At 37.2% G+C, this 16,990-nt stretch overlaps 1 long non-coding RNA gene across 1 annotated transcript; it reads right to left on the bottom strand.

The window, feature by feature from the left end:
• Nucleotides 1-15,789: 15,789 nt before the first annotated feature.
• LOC118680146 (uncharacterized) lies at nucleotides 15,790-16,970 on the bottom strand. The gene is made up of 2 exons (XR_004975653.2): nucleotides 15,930-16,970; nucleotides 15,790-15,870 (listed from the first exon to the last, which is right to left on the bottom strand). It is a non-coding gene; the product is annotated as an uncharacterized lncRNA (long non-coding RNA).
• Between the last annotated feature and the right edge of the window lie 20 nt (nucleotides 16,971-16,990).

A 16,990-nucleotide genomic window follows, 5' to 3' on the forward strand; every position in this document is an offset into this window, starting at 1 on the left:
TAAGCGCTCATCGTAACGCTTTGTATTACGTGGAATAATCGCAATCGACTGCGAAATTCAACAAATCAATGTTTATCAACAGTGGATGTTTATCAACATTGTGGCCGCGTTACATTAATTGCCACAGTGATACGCAACGGTGGCGCCTTTTCGCTGTAACGGTGTTGATTATTCAAAAGTGTGTTTAGTGAAATCTAAATCTTTGAATACTCAATTCAAACATTATAGAAAATAAAAATCGAAAAAATTAAACTATAGATCGATATTTACCAACACTTTTACTGCAACAATTTAGGTAAAAGTCGCTAAACTGCACTTGCAACATATACATATTTATTTGTCAGCATTCAGCGCTTAGTTTTTAGATTTTTCTTTTTTTTTTTTGTTTTTGACATGACTTCGCTGAAATGCCACACGGTTACTTAGCAAATGGCCATGTGGCACTTAAGTTTTGAGGCAACTCGAATGCAATATGTTGCACGTGTTACTGTGTCAGCATGTCAGCGGTCAAACAGTGATTATACGCTTTTCTCACAAACGCAAAAGTACAAACAAACACACGCACCGATATGCGAACACCACACAATTTGCGTCTTGTCTTGCTACTCTCGTAGCGCTTTTAACGAGATCAGCCCCTTATGTAAATATGCGCTTAAGATCACTTAAACTAAATACACGTCACTCAAAGTGGTTTCAATTTCCACAACGCTTGCAAGCCGACACATGCAGACGAGCCGCACGGCCGGCGCACAGACCTCTCCGACCTTGACGTTTTGGGTGCAACACAAATTTGGCATTTGCCTGAATAATGACGCCGAAGGAAAAACTCAAATGCAAACACTTTTACCCAATCGAAAGCGTTGCAATGACGCGCGGAATTCATGTCAAGCATTTGACTGCGAAAATCCGTACCGTTATTTGAAGTAGACTCCGCAGGCTGTGGTATGCAAGTGGCGGAGTACAAATGGATTTTACAACGCTAGGAAGTTACATGGGAGATTTTTATTGTACTCACATTAATATTTACATACAAGTATATATAATATTTCTGCATTCAATGCGATTTTTAAAAGAAAGGCATAAAGCAAAAAGAAAAAAAATCGCACCTGGAGCTTTCATTTTGGAGCTTTAAAAAGCTGATTTTTGTAAGAGGAAACTGTAAAACTTCTTCTATGCGAATGTAAGGCTCTATACAGGAAAAGAATCGCAACTATCGGTCGAGGTTTCCTTTTCGACGTATCAGAAGTTGCTCATATAAAACTATTTATACTGATGAACTTCATCAAAAGCACAGCTTGGTTCAGAGAGAAGACAATAGAGTAAGGGAATATTAGTCCCGGTGGTATCACCATGGGCCTCCTATAGGCCTAGGTGCGTCGTCAGACAGCCACTCTATCTACCTACCTACCTATCATTTTCAAAGGCTTCTGTACTAGTCTATTTTAATATCATATAATTTAATTTTTTATACCCTAAACAGGGCATATTAAGTTTGCCACGAAGTTTGTAACACCCAGAAGGAAACGGAGGCCCTATAAAATTGTATAGTATAAATGATTAGCATGATGAGCTGAGCTGATTTAGCCATGTCCGTCTGTATATACGCGAACTGATCCCTCAGTTTTTAAACTATCGATCTGAAATTTTGCACCTGTCCTTTTCTCACTAAGAAGCTGCTCATTTGTCGGAACGGCCGATATCGTACCACTATAACATGTAGCTGCCATACAAACTGAGCAATCGAAAGTATTTGTATGGGAAACTTTATTATTTAACGCAATATCTTCACGAAATATGTCTTGAGTTCTTTTCTAAGGCAACAATGCAATGTCCGAAGAAATTGTATAGATCGGATGACTACAGCATATATCTGCCATATTAACTGAACGATCGGAGTAAGGTGCTTGCGGAAAAAGGAAAACTTTTGTATTTGACGAGGTATCTTCACGAAAAAGTTATTGTCGAAAGCAACAATCAGATCACTATAGCATATAGCTGCCCTACAAACTGAACGTGACGTGATGTCTTAACGAAATTTGGCGTGGTTATTGCTTAAGGAAATAATGCCATCTGCGAAGAAATTGCTCAGATCAGATCACTATATCATATAGCTGCCTTACAAATTGAATGATCGGAATCAAGTTCTGCGAAGAGTATTATAGCTTCAGTACAACCGTAGTTAACGTGTTTTCCTGTTTTTTTTTTTTAGGGATAGCAAGTTATTCAGTATATAATTTTTAAGGATCTTACATGTATAGCAAACCCACCATGCGGCCGCTTGATTGCCACTTGGTGGGTTGTGGATTCAAAATACCATTGAGGTGAAATAGAAAAAAAGTATTTTCTGGTAGCGATCGTACCTCGGTAGAAAATTTTAAACCACTGCTTTTCCAGATTCGACGAGAATTAACATTTTTTTGTTCTCATATATATACACGTATTATATTATTACTAAAAATCATGATTATGGCACTTAATCGAATCGATAAGAAACCGTTAGTTTAAATGAGGGTTAATAATAATTATTTATTTATACAAAATATAGACGATATATGCTAGTTGTATGTATGCATATGGATAACAGACAAATTTATTTACAGTAAAATATATAATACTTCTTAAGTGCTCTTCTAATACCCATAATCTTTTCTACTTCAATATTTTACACATGTCTGTATCTATTTGCTAGTGTATGACTGTGTATAAGCATGTGAGAATATGTGTGTGTGTATGTGAAAACGCATTGGTGTTACGGTAACTCAAGGCAGCTCAATTTACTTGAAGACCCATCTGGTTCTTCAATGCGCCTATATTTATCTAAATATATGTACAAGTATATATAGTATTTGTATATGTGCGTATGTAGCTGTGTGCAAACACTTGTGCGAATATGAATGCGTCTTTAAGTAAAATGGGTAAAAACGCAATTTACGTGCAATTGGAATGAAGGCAAAATAAATCATCAGATTAAGGAAGTGCTGAGCGAAAACTCGAACCCGAACAGTATTACTAACATTAAGGAAACACTAATGCCAACAACAGCAAAGTGCCTATCAACCAAGGAAGCTATAGGGATCTACAATGGAGAGCTATTTTAGTTAACATAAAAATAAACTCGCATATTAGACATGCAGGCATTTGTGCAGACGGACATACGGGCATAAGCCATATATATTTAGATTTTAGGGTTGCCATGTGTAAAAAAGTTTCTATATATAAATACTATAATTACAATTGAGGCGAGAAGTTCACTTAAAATGTCAGTATTCTGTAGTAGAATAAGCTCGAGAGAAATACAGGTTAGAATATTATAACATAACAACATCTGACTGAGGATTCGAAACATTAAGGTGAATCTTCACTTTCGTTATAAGAAAATATATTAAGAAGCAGACAATTCATCGCTTTAAAGAACTTTGCTCATCCGCTAAATGTCTGCTAAATTGCTCTGAAAAAGAATCATCCTTGTTTCTTTAATGATTGTGTGTTTTGTCAACTCGAGGACGACTCGAAAACTCAAAGAGATACTTAACCTATTCTATATCCAACAAAAGAAAACTATGAATAGTTCTGATGTCCTGATAAAACAGAAATATTACACCAAAAGTTTAAAGAATCTGCAATGGAATCTTTGCCTGGGTGGATCCGGAGCTGTTCCGGTACATACAAGTAGACCCGAATGTCTTGGGACCCTTGCGGATTGCCTTCTATTCTTATTTAAAGAAACCTATGGTTGCTTCCCAGTTATAAAATAGAAGCCTAACCCAGAAGTCTCGCTTTCCTGACTTTCTTGAATATAGCCTCAAATACATTAAGCCCTTTCCCAAACAAAAAATTCCTAATAGAGCAAATACAAAGCGGGCAACCCTAAATTGTGAAATACATATACATACATATATAGTATTAGTTCTTTCGCGAGAATATTCGTGGAACAGGGTGTGTGACGGCGGTATAGAAAAGTGACGCATGTTGCATACACTTGTTCAATACGTGTGGGATACACACACATACGCACACATATGAATATACATGCGACAGAGCGGCTGGAAGTCATTTCCACAACTGACATGCGAACATGTCCGCTGGTCATGGCAACCAGTAAGCAATACAACAATACAAAACTCCAACCACATGTTGCAACAATTGCCACAATTACAATTACAAAGCTATAGATCAGGAAGGAAGGTGTATGAATAGTACCCACCACGCCTCCCCTCCCCATACCGCAGCAACCACGATGACGATGGCGACGGCGACGACATAATGGCATAGCTGAGGCCAAGCGTGCTTAATAAATATTATACACGTTGTGGATATGCAATTCGATCTTGATGCATGTGTGCGTTGATCGCTTTGCTGGCTATAATGACAAGGCCACTGTTGCCGGTACACAGCCATAACTCATAAGCGGAGTGAAAGAGTTACACATCGCAAACAAGACCAGCAGCAGCAATAGCGAGCTGGCATGGTAGCGCAAGAACAAGAGCAGCTGGCGCAACGTCGAAGCTCTGATTCGCATGTGTAGAATTGCTTGTGTCCGCATCCAAGTAATCGGTGGCTGTCCTTTGAACAGTTGGACGCACTCAACGCCGATGATGGATGAGCGCACGCAGTCCCCAGGCAGGCGGACAGACCTGACTGGCGAGCCGGCTTCGCTGCACTTGGTTGGCCGGTTTGCTACAGTTCTGGTCCTGGTCCAACAATTCAGGTGGGCAGTGTGTTTGGTTCGACACACTCGCTTTGCTACCTTGGAATTATGCAATGAATTGCTTGCTGCCGTTGATATGTTGTCCGTAAATATTGTTGTTATTCATATATTATAAATGATTCCGTTTTGTTGCGCTTATTTTTATTACCCACCATTATTCTACTGCGGGTCTATAGGATTATTTGTCGTACGGAAAGTGCAAAATGAAATCGAAATAGTGTTTCAGTGATAAATGTATATATTTCTGTTGAACTTTACCTACAACATTGTTGGCACTCATTTCTTCTGAAACAAATTTAAATATTATATGTATATCTACCTCGTACTTTTTTAATGTGTTCCAAAAGACCGAAAAATTCATACAACTCGTAAACAGCGTATGTAGTTTGTAGAACCCGTAGTGAAACGTCAGGGACCCTATAAAATATATACATACATGAATGATTAGCATGACGAACTGAATGAATTTAGCCATTTATGTCTGTATATATGCGAACTGAGGGACTGGAGTTTTTGAGGTATTGAAATATCATATAGCTGCCACATTTCAAAATCATGCCTTTGTATGGAAAATTTTTTTATTTGACAATATATCTTCACCAAATTTGCCATAAATTATTGAAAGGCATCGCTATAAGGACAATTTGTTCGAAGATTTAATTTCGTGAAGATACCTCGTCAAATGAAAAAGTTTTCCATACAAGTACTTGATTCCGATTATTCAGTTTGTTTGACAGCTATATGTTATAGTGGTCCGATATCGGCCGTTCCGACAAATGAGCAGCTTCTTAGTAAGGAAAGAACAGGATCGGTAGCTTAAAAACTGTGGAACTAGTTTGTATATATACAGACATGCGGACAGACAGACGAGCATGGCTAAATCTACTCAGCTCATCATGCGTCTCGTGTAACGTGTTACAAACTTCGTGGCAAACTTAATATACCCTGTTCAGGGTACAATAATTCAATGGTTATCATAACAGACACAAACTGATACACCAATGGGCGCTATAAAGAGCTGAAGAGTTATAAACAAATTTAAGAAGAGAAAATAGATAGTCGGAAGAGAGATGCTTGCAGAGAGGAAAGTCGTCTTAACTTATAGAGGAATTCAAGATCAGCAAAATTCAATAAGGAGACCGTATAGTCAGAACTGCTTCAAGAGCTTCGTATGATTTTAGTATCCACACAAAGCTACTAAATCCATGATGAGATGATGAACGATTCTTAATCGTGAAATTTATCTAAGCTTTGTCACATTGGGGTTCCTATGATCCCTAGTGATCTTGTATTGATTGCTAGCCTCCCTGGGCAAGAGTCGACAAGCGTAAGTTACGAGAACTTATGAAAACGTTTCCACAATTGTCGATTTTATAAAACTTTAATGGATCCAAATTTATATTTTGTTAATAACTGCCAAATTTATGGCTATTTGGTGAATATTTTATTTTACAACAGCAAAAACTTGTGCAGCTCATTACAATGTACTTATACATTAGTATTCGTATAGGTCTTAACTGCATTAGCTATATGGAATATTCGGGCAAAGAGTTCGAGCAGAAAATTAATTATTTGCGGCTCAACATCGCTAAAGGCTATACTCAAGTGGTCATAGAGTTTCGCTCGCATTGTTTTGATGGATTAGCCTCCTATGTTGTTGAAGTGATATTTTATGGTAAATTCTTATTGGAGTGGTGAATACTATTATGCAGGGATTCATACATGCAGGCCATATGCTGAGTATCTCAAAGTCTATGCTTTTCATTTGCCACGTCAGCGGATTTTACATTATCAGAATCGACCTGGATTTTGACCGGCCAAGGGCTGTCTTTAGGGCGATAATGCTGGATGGATCTGACTGTTTGACGAGTAGGTCACGAGGCATTCGAGTTGTAGTGTCGCATTATTGAATGTGCACACGAGAACTGCAAAAATGCTATGACCTATACATTGTTCTCATTCGAGGCATGATTAAAATTAATATTTTCTTAAGTTTTCTAACGTATTAAGCCACTAAGGCCAATCAATATTGTGCAATATATGGAAAACTGAAGCAGACGACTTAGAAATACAGTAATTACAACGCATTGCCACTTGCTCATGCGCACTTTTTCAGCAACATTTTGAGAGCAACGAGCAGTGGAATATTTACGAGTCCACAAAGAAGTAATACAGCAAATCCCACAAGCTCGACGCGACGCCACATATGGCCAATTAATTACGGACTCCAATACAGTTTTTCAAGCGTTAATTGACTTTTTATTACTGATTAAAGTCTACAAGCGCATGCAACAGCCACAGCTGTGAGACAGACAAGAGCAGCAAACACTAAGTTGCGCCAATTTATAAACCGACGAAGAATTAATTTACTCATTAAGCCATTTGTGGCACAAATGAAATGGGCGCACATACCAGCCACATATGTCAGCTTTGTTGCCACAAAGGCACATACATACATGCCCACATACATATCGGCAATATTATATGCAATTCGTTGCATTCTCTGTTTGTTGAATTCTGGGAAGTAATCGCCAAGTATTGATGTGTTGGCCTACATATACCTGATTGCATATTCCCACGGGGAATGCGGCTACAGCCACAGGAAAATGTGTCTGCTTATGTCTGTATGTATTGTAGTATGGGTTGCTGTTGAAAAGGCTAAACGCGTTGGCTATCCGGCGCACAAAGGGAACTGCGGTCAGTGTGGCAACATTGGTTGATGCGAAATCAATAGCAGCAATCGCCTGTGGCAATGTCAATTACACTACTTACGTTACACTTGCGCGGCCGGTGGGTGACAACCTGATAACCGTTATAACAAGCAGCCACTTCCTGCTCTCTCCATACGTTAAGTCGTAGATAAGTGCTCACGACTAAATATACTCGGATGTGTGTGTTGACGGCCAATGTCAAAAGTGTCAAATGAAATTTACATTTTGCACGCCGCATGCACACTTGGCACATCTTTCGTTGCAATAATAATAACGATATTCAAATTCGATTGCCTCGCATCAATTATAGATATGCTAAAATTCTTTAAAGTAACGAATTTCGTCTGGGTTGAGATGCTAGATGTTTCGAACTCGATTTATATACGAAAAACGCTCCAAATCAAGGCTTGATGCCTTAGCACATCTAATCGATTTAATACACTTTAGAGTTCACTGATCACGTTTTTACTTCACCGGAGGAGAGTAAAAGGTTAAACAATTAACATAGTAGGACTAATGTGCTCTCAACTCGAGCCTGTGAACGCAAAATTGAGATATCGAGATTCATCTTCACGTAGCCGTAAAAATGTAGAACCAAGTAGATCAAAAATTTAATTCGAAAATGAACAACTTCAGCACATCGTTTTTGTTTAGGGCGGCCTACCAGACGAGTACCTAAATATGTTAAATATACTACATCATTCATTTAGCTTGTAATCTGACAAATTAAAGAAATCCCCATAATCGACAAATTTGATTCTAAACGTCTATTTTGAACACCTCGAAGCTTTATACTGTCGAACCGTTACAACGATTGCGTTATTCTAAATGAAGATTATGTCAAAGATTAAAACCATACTTTAAGTTAAAAAAGACCTTTTAAATTGGGTATAGAAGCCGTCCCGTGAAACACAAGGTCTATGAAATATATGAAATACACCTTCTCTTTATGAAATATTAAAAAATATCTACAACATTCAAATTTAGTCCCGTATTTAATATTTTGCTTCACCTACATAACATTTATATCAAGGAAAACTTCCTCCATCTATATGTACGTCAAAAAAAAAACCAACAATAGCAACAAAATTGAATAATTTTTGCATAAGCTTCACTTGAGCTCACCAGTGTCGTGACAGATTCTCACTCCATTTTCGTTTTTCTCTCGTGGACACTATTTGATTTCAGACTTTCTTGACACCTGCGCTCAGATTGTCCCAAAGGCAAGCAGTCAAATGCGGCCACTTCCATTTTTGGCTGCGAAACAATTACATTTGTGAAATTGGCACTTGACAGCTACCTCTCACTGTGGCTCCCAAACACATGGTAGATTAAAGAAGTGTCGTAGAGCAGACTGTCAAGCGGTGGCAGCGCACTAGTTTGATTGTCAACTCCATTATTGACAGCTCAGTTCGGAAAGTGCGGGTGCCCAATATCACGCCGAATCTTTACTTGTCCCTCCGTTGACACACAATGTGAACACTTCGTAATTGGCAAAATTTCAGCAAAGCAGAAAGAGTTGCAGAATTTATGGTATGTATTTGATGTGACAGACTGATTGATGAGTGTTCAAAATTTGGGATTGACATTTATCTAACGAACGTTTACAACTTATTACTTTTGTTAAATGTTAAAAAAATGCTGTTGTTGTTGGTATGAAAAAAATGTATGTAGGTAAGCAAGAAAAAAGACAATTTCTGTAGTTTAGACAGAAATACAGATAATCCGAAAACGGGAGTAAAGAACGTCCAAATCTCTATCTTTCCAAAGTTGAACATGTAAACTAAACAATACAATCTAGACAGCGAAGATCCAGAACACTCTGTTGTAGTCTCAGTAATTGGTTTATAGGTATTAGCTTGAATCAGCCACCTTGCATTTCGTAAAGCAATCGATCATCAATCAAAAAGTGCTGCAAGATTTTGGTTAAGAAATCACGCAAAAAGAGCAGCTAACAAATTTCCGATGCCAAAACAATCGGACTTGGTAATCGGAACTACATCTGCCCAGTAGTTTTTAACACATCTCTTTAGATTTATGTATACTCAAACCATATACGAAACGATAAGATATATCGTTGCTTTATCAGTGAGCACGAGATATACTCAGTTTGATGATCCGAAGTAAAAGTGTGTGACTACCGGGTTCGACAGCTGAAATCCTCTGGTTCGACTATTCCAAGATATTACTCAAGTGATTTTTTTAAATACTTCAGCTATCTCGTGTATCTTCAATCAACGATCTGCCAAGACGAGTTCGTGAACTTTTATCACTATTAATTGTTAAACCAATTTTTGGCGATCGCCAAAGAAGAGACGAGTCACCGTATACTGCATCCGATGCTTTTGAACTCACTGCGCGATTTTCTTTCCAAAAACAAGAAAGGAATCACTGAACTTGAGCCATCGGACGGTAAGGCTAAATACTTATTTGAACGCCATGAGGAAGACTTCTCCAAGCACTTGCACAGACCACAAACCTTTCTTTTTCCGCTCGGGAGTTTTGCCATTCACTGCAAATCGGAGTCGAACCAAGGTGCTGAGGAATGCATCAGCTAACCATCACACCACGGCACAACTACTATGTGTATATTTGGTAAGTTCATTATCTACTTCCAATTGTTTTTTAACTCAGATAGTGTGTAGTTCACAAAATATTATATATTCTAATGATCCAGGGTAAATATCAAGGCTCTAACCAATTCCATTTAATTAAGAAATAAAGTAAGGAAGATAAAGAACAAAAACATTTTATACATGTAGCTATACGAAAATCGGATGGATCGGCTTTTTTTCTAAGATGTCTACTATTGGGTCGATTAAACAAAATAAGTTTTAGCAGTTTCTGATTGACCGGCATACAAACTTCCAACACTCCACACTGAAGTCACCACGAATATGGACTCAACAAAAGAGAATTATCCGTCCTTAAGTTTAGCGCCTACTTTAATTACGACACTTCGCATAAATCGACTTAAACTCTTTACTCCTGAGGGATGACTGCGCGTGGAAAAGACCCCCGTTTAATAGTAATATTTAATTGATCGCCCAAACTAATAAAAACTATAAAGCGCGATTCGCAATTGGCATCACAAATTCATGATTACATCACCCAGTTGTTAAGAGCCATTTCAACATAATTTTCCAGCCTGTTATGCAACACCAACCACATGACTTTGGTTGGGCTTCAAACGGCACTGCGTCGGCCCGTTGTGATTGATCGCTATTTGCATCGCATTAAATCCAAAATAAATAGCTTGACTAAAAAACTTCGGGACGCTTATGGCACAGCCGTCACACTACTTAACATAGGTGTTGCAAATGTCAGTCAGTAAGGCGTGCAGGTGGCACGTAGGCAGCCCGGCAGGCAGGCAGGCGGTTCAAAGCGAGGCGCTCCATGTAATGCATTGTAAACATGCCAACGCATCAATGAATGCCACTTTCCGCATGCGCAGCATTTTGCAACTAGCCACATGTGTTGATTGAAGCCAACAACAACATAACGCGCAACGGCATGCCACACAACTCCAATTTGCCGGGCAGTCAGTCAGCCAACAAGCGCGCCACAACGAACCAGTTTGCCAAATGAAGCAACTGAATTAGATGTTCCACCGATTGGATGCAATTAAAACGCGCTATCAATGCCATATACGGTGAGTTACATGCGAATGCACACGATCGTATTAGCTACGGCTAAGAGTTGCCGCAACATGTTGCAACGCTCGTTGCTTATCTTTAATGAGCAGCGACATTTAATTGCTATTGCAACACCAGTAGCAAAAAGTGATATGACAAAATGAAGCGTACACATTTAATTAAAAGTTACAAGCTCATAAATACACACATACATATGTACATACATACATACAAGTGTACTCACATGCATACCCACATATGTATGTATACGTGTGTATGTGCACGCTGCAAGCCAAAAGTGGAAAAAATGTGGCTATGCGAACCAATTTTAGATTATGAGTTATTTAATCGATAATAACACTAAGCAAATAAGGTATGTCAAGTTCGGCCGGAACCGAAATTTTTATCACATATCATTACAATTTCTATATAAGACATATTTTTGAATTTTTACAAAAAAATATTTTCAAAAATTTTACCTCGGTAAACATTATTCGATTCTAGACGAGCTAAGCAACCGCTTTTGTCCTTTTTTGGTATCAGCTTATTTTATGGCAAGGGAAATATGTATAAATACTTTATTTTATAGATAGATATAGATATAGTATAGGCTTATTATTCGAAATATTCACTCTAAAGTCAATCGGAGAGACCGAATCCAGTAAAAATAAACCGCAGGATCCAACCTAATTTCATGAAAGTATTTCACAAACTGACAGATATATACAAACGAAAATTTCATGAATTCCAATCACAGACAACAAAACTTTTATCCAACAAAATAATTCAAAATTAGTTTAGGTAGTTTTTTGCCATTACAACAACCACAATAACAGTACGTAAATTTGTTTATATTCCCACGAAAGTTGAGTTTATAGAAACGGAATGGATCCAGATTTTTATGCAGCAAAGGACCTCAAAATTATTTCGAGAAATGTTTTTTGTCGTCACAACAACCACTATAACATAAGAGCAGGTAAATTTTTTCCCGAACCCGGAGTTTTATCCGCGAAGGTACTGTCATCTCGGCAGCAGTTCTTAAATTACTTTGGTAAATGTTTTTTGCCGTTGCAGCAACAACAGCAATAAACCAAGTAAGTCGGATCCATGGAACCGGATTTTCATCCCGCAAGGAAATATCAACTCGGCAGCATTATTCCAAACGATTTTGTGGAATATTTTTGCCGCTACAGCAACAACAGCATGTAAATTTAACCCGGGCTCTGAAATTTGTATGCTCGATATATGGTGACTAGTGATAAAATAGATCGATTTCTACTATTTGAAGTTAACACCACATGTTAAGAGCACTACTTGTGCTAAGCTGTATCTCGATAACTTCGTCGATGCTAGAGTAATCTATAATAGATCAAAAGACTATAAAATGCAAGGAAGTATTCTGTGGGTAGTAGGCGTGGTTATCGTCCTATTTTGCAAATATGCAAACTATTATGGACTAGCATAATTTCTATCTATCTATCTCCACTTTAAAATGGTTACAAAAAACCGTTAGTTGTACGAAACAAGTGCATACTCTGTTGCAAGTTGTTACAACAAACAAAAAATCAACAATAATATCGACAGTTGTACGACTAGTGGCATTACAGGTGTTAACAAGAGGATCACTGCGACCAGCACCGACAACAGGAGCAATAAGCAGTAGCTACATTTCACCATAATAAAAAAAAAACTTATTCCAGTGTAGATATATACAAGTATATATGAAATGAGCAACAAAATCCGACGCGCCTTCTTGTCAAAGTTGACACACGACTATCATAAATACATATATACGCACATCCACTCATCTGTTGTTGCTTTTGTTTTGTCTACTCCTCATCCACTCTTATTCTTCTACTTTGCCGGCTTGTCTACTGTATTTGGTGTTGCAGGATTCTTTGCGCTTACCTTAATGAATTATTGTGGCGACACTAGCTCGACGCTGATCATGGTGATCATGTGAATCCATACTGACAGATGTACCGGCATGTTCTCAGTGTCGTCTTTATTTCTTTTGCCTTTCATTGCAGCTTTTAAGACGCAACTTCGCTGTCAGTTATGAATGCAAGCGATGCGCGTGCAACGTGCGACACAACACGTTTCGTGACAGCGGCATTAATGTCCAGACCAGCTGCTGCTTACAGTTTATACCAAAGGTGATAAGAAACAAGAAAAAAAAAAGAATCAGATCATGGCGATATTCTGATACTTACGTAAAAGACTGATTGGATAGATTAATTCGACCAGGGGATTGGCCGGGCTGCATGTATTGTATTAGTATGTATTCATACACGGCAAAAGAGCCTTTTTTGTTTGCTGAAAGTTTCGAAACGCCAATGTGTTCGGATAATCTGGGCTAGATTTTAAGTCCGCCTAGCGTACCCCTCCGATGACAATTATATGTGGGTTTACAGTTTTCCCCACGATAGCACTTGGACTCAACTCCAAATAAAGTTAGTATACCCTGAAAGGAGACTCCTTTTAGTCTGTAGCACTTGTAAGTGCGATATTGCTATATGCATTTGTTGTTGTTGTATCATTTATTTAGAATCTGTTTAGTGGTGATTAGGTCTTGACATCGATGCCATTTATTGGGAGATAACAACATATTTATACCGTCTGGAGCGATGAGTTTGGACGATTTGGTCTTATTAATGATACCTTGAACCTCTTCGTCGGCGAAAGCAAGTGATGACCAATTGTTTAACGTTTTGCGCAACCCTCGGATAACATGTACTTTTTCCTTGGTGCAATATAAATTGCCGGCTAAAGTAGCGCGTGCATTTCTTCGAGTCAGCGGAGGCATGACCTCTCTTCAACCCTATCGTCATGTCTCCCCGATATGTATTTACCGAATCCAGTTATAATAAGATGGCATCCCATTAAAAGCATTTGTGTCCTAGGAATTCGTTATATCGTACTTAATCTACTATAAACCGCTTTCAAGAACAAATTATTTTAACTGTATTTGCTTCCATATATTGACATTTGATGGCGCTCCGGTTTCGCTTGTGGGTGAAGGCAGCCGGCAACAATGATTTAGTTTGTGCAGTTAACTAAACAACTTTTAACGAGATAATTAAAGATTACCGCTAACAGCTTAAACCTGACAAAATACCGTTGAAATATGATGAAATATCATAGAAGAAGTTTATGCTCATAAAATAATTCAGTGCATAAAGTTTATGACGGGAACCTGGTCTTGGCGTATTTCGGTACGAAGTTCAAACTTTTCAAAAAAAAAGTGAATAAAATGTTTATTGAGGTAACAAGTAATGCTAATATATAGTTGTATATACAAAAATCTACTTCCGATTTTAACTTTCCATAATTTTCCTCTTTAAATCACCCCCAAAATCCTAGTTCTTCGACAACACGACAATATATTTTCTTGCTTTTGTCGGCACATAAAAATTGCTGATCGTGATGCGAAATGTGATCGGTTACTTTGTGGTACCTTATATGATACTACATAAAAATATCCATGTACATATGTACATACATGCATACTGCAATAGTTGACTTGCCGCAACAAGGCCCCAGGGACGCCACTATATGTCAACAAAGTTATGACATGAGCTGAATGCGCAAACACAAGCCTTTGCAAATAGAATAGGCGGAAATTGAATACCACCGGGAACCGGTAACAACTATCATAATTTGTAAATATGCATTGGGGCAACATAAACCTGCATATTTGCATAAGTGCGCCTACAGGTATGCATACATATTTTACAACCAAAGTATGTGTATATGTTGCGGCCAGCGCAATTTTGTTGCCTATTATGCAAATGTCGCCGTACAAGGTATTAAAAACCAAAAGTGCGGCTTACCTAGATTGGGACAAACCTTAAATACTGCAGATCCTTTAAGGTAAGCGGCAACAATGCACTTGAGCTTTTAAGTTGTCACTGCTGCCATTGCTCAACGAAATTATGACTGCCAAATTCGGCTCACACAGAAGACAACGAAATCCAGCAGCATTATGTAAAGTGGCAATAAACTTTTCTTTTCATCTAATCTAATTTATCGTACAGCACATAAAAGTATGCGCAAAGCTATTTCAAATTTTGTTGTAATTCACGTGATTATATTTGCAAGGCAAACATTAAAAGGAAGTTGGAAAAAAAGTAATACAAGACTTAGCTGGAATGCACAGCATTGCATATGCTCATTCATGGGGATATATACCAGTCTATTGAGATTTTGTTACTAATTAATCATTTAAATATTGAATTCATTAGAGAATCAGAAGTTTGATTAAACCTGCAATCCTTTAGATTATCATACATATGTACATATGTATGCATCTATATAGGAAAGTTATATTTTATTGCGTTCATTAGTCTCACCTTCCGTCGGAGACAATTTTTGTTTCCACAATTAATGCAAAAAGCAGTTTTGATACGTGGACTATTTGTGAAATCCTAAAACTTGTATGGAATCAAATATTTTTATCACTATTCTTTATACTCTTTGTGAAGAATCTCGTTTTGTTTTTTATATCTCTTACATAACCATTGCTGATTCTTAATTTTAATATTTAGACATATTTTTGACATTTCTAAAAAAAACAACCTATTTAAGAGCCGAAACGAATAAATTTCCATATCTTGAAAATTAGAACACAATATCAGTTTATCTAATAACATACTAGGAGTTGGCATTTTGGTGTAGTTTTTCGATGTACATGTAATGTTCTTTATATTCTATTGGGCAAGGATTTTTCTCTAAATTTCTTTTTTCAAATTGCCACAGGTTCCCATAAACCCGCTTTGCTGCATTGGGATAGTTTTCATATTTGATCATTTTTATTCTGAAATGATTAATATAATGTAATTTAGTACATTAAATATTAAAAAAACGTCATGATACCTTTCATTTTTCCTAACAAGTGCACATCATATACAACCCAATTGGAAATGTACCTAAACGTTCTTGAGTGTTCTCCCCAAGAGAAATGAATTTAAAAGACATTTTCCCATATATTTTCTTTCATTACTTTTAATATCAATTATTAAATAAAGTTTAACAGCAGTCACATATTTATGTTAATTGAGCATTTATTTATCACGAAGTTAGCTGCAAAAATTCCCGGTCATTTTAAATATGTAAACAAGCCCATTCACAATGGATATATAATGAAAGTCACTAAAATTCGCTGCGTTAATTTATGTCTTAAAAAATAAATTATTAATAAAGATATAAGTATCGCTGATGGTTCTATCCGAAAATATTCCAAACTTTAAAATCAAATGATTTGAAATAAAAACATTTCAGACATTCCTCAAAAATACCTCAGAATCCCCATAATTTAGCCACTATTGCCAACCTCATTCATGTGATCCATAACAAGAGACAACATCTGTCTTTATTTCCTCCATCCATTTTCACATTGTTGCCTTTCGCACTACATTTATCACCAGCGTTGCCACTCACGATAAATTTGTATAGATCCGAATTTATTAACATAATTTTTGTAATTAAGCCGCAAAACTTCAGATTAAATGCTGTTTTTAAACACTTTTTTAACGGAGAACATTTTTTAATTTTTCTATTATAAGTGTAGTACAAAAATGAATACCACCTTTCCACCACACCATTCGATAGTCATAGGTGGCAACATCAAGTCTGCCACAACGGCACGGAGTTGAAAGGCGACTAGAAAGACGTTCCTTGAAAGTGAGGATTTTGTGTGAATTAATAAACTATTTTTAATTAGAAAAATGCATCAAACACTAGTTAAATGTGTATTATTGGCGTAGTGTCATAAACTGTGTACGAAAATAGCACACGAATGCAATCAAAAGTGTTTCAATGAAAAGTGCCCACCGCAGTTCCTTGTCCGTTTCTATAGTCTCGAAGAGTGTGTCTGAGCGAAAATCAAGTGTTAAATTTCTATAAAATATCTTTTGTTATAACAAATAAACGTTAAG

The sequence above is a fragment of the Bactrocera oleae genome, chromosome 2 (assembly GCF_042242935.1).
Source record: "Bactrocera oleae isolate idBacOlea1 chromosome 2, idBacOlea1, whole genome shotgun sequence".
NCBI classification, from domain to species: Eukaryota; Metazoa; Arthropoda; class Insecta; order Diptera; family Tephritidae; genus Bactrocera; species Bactrocera oleae.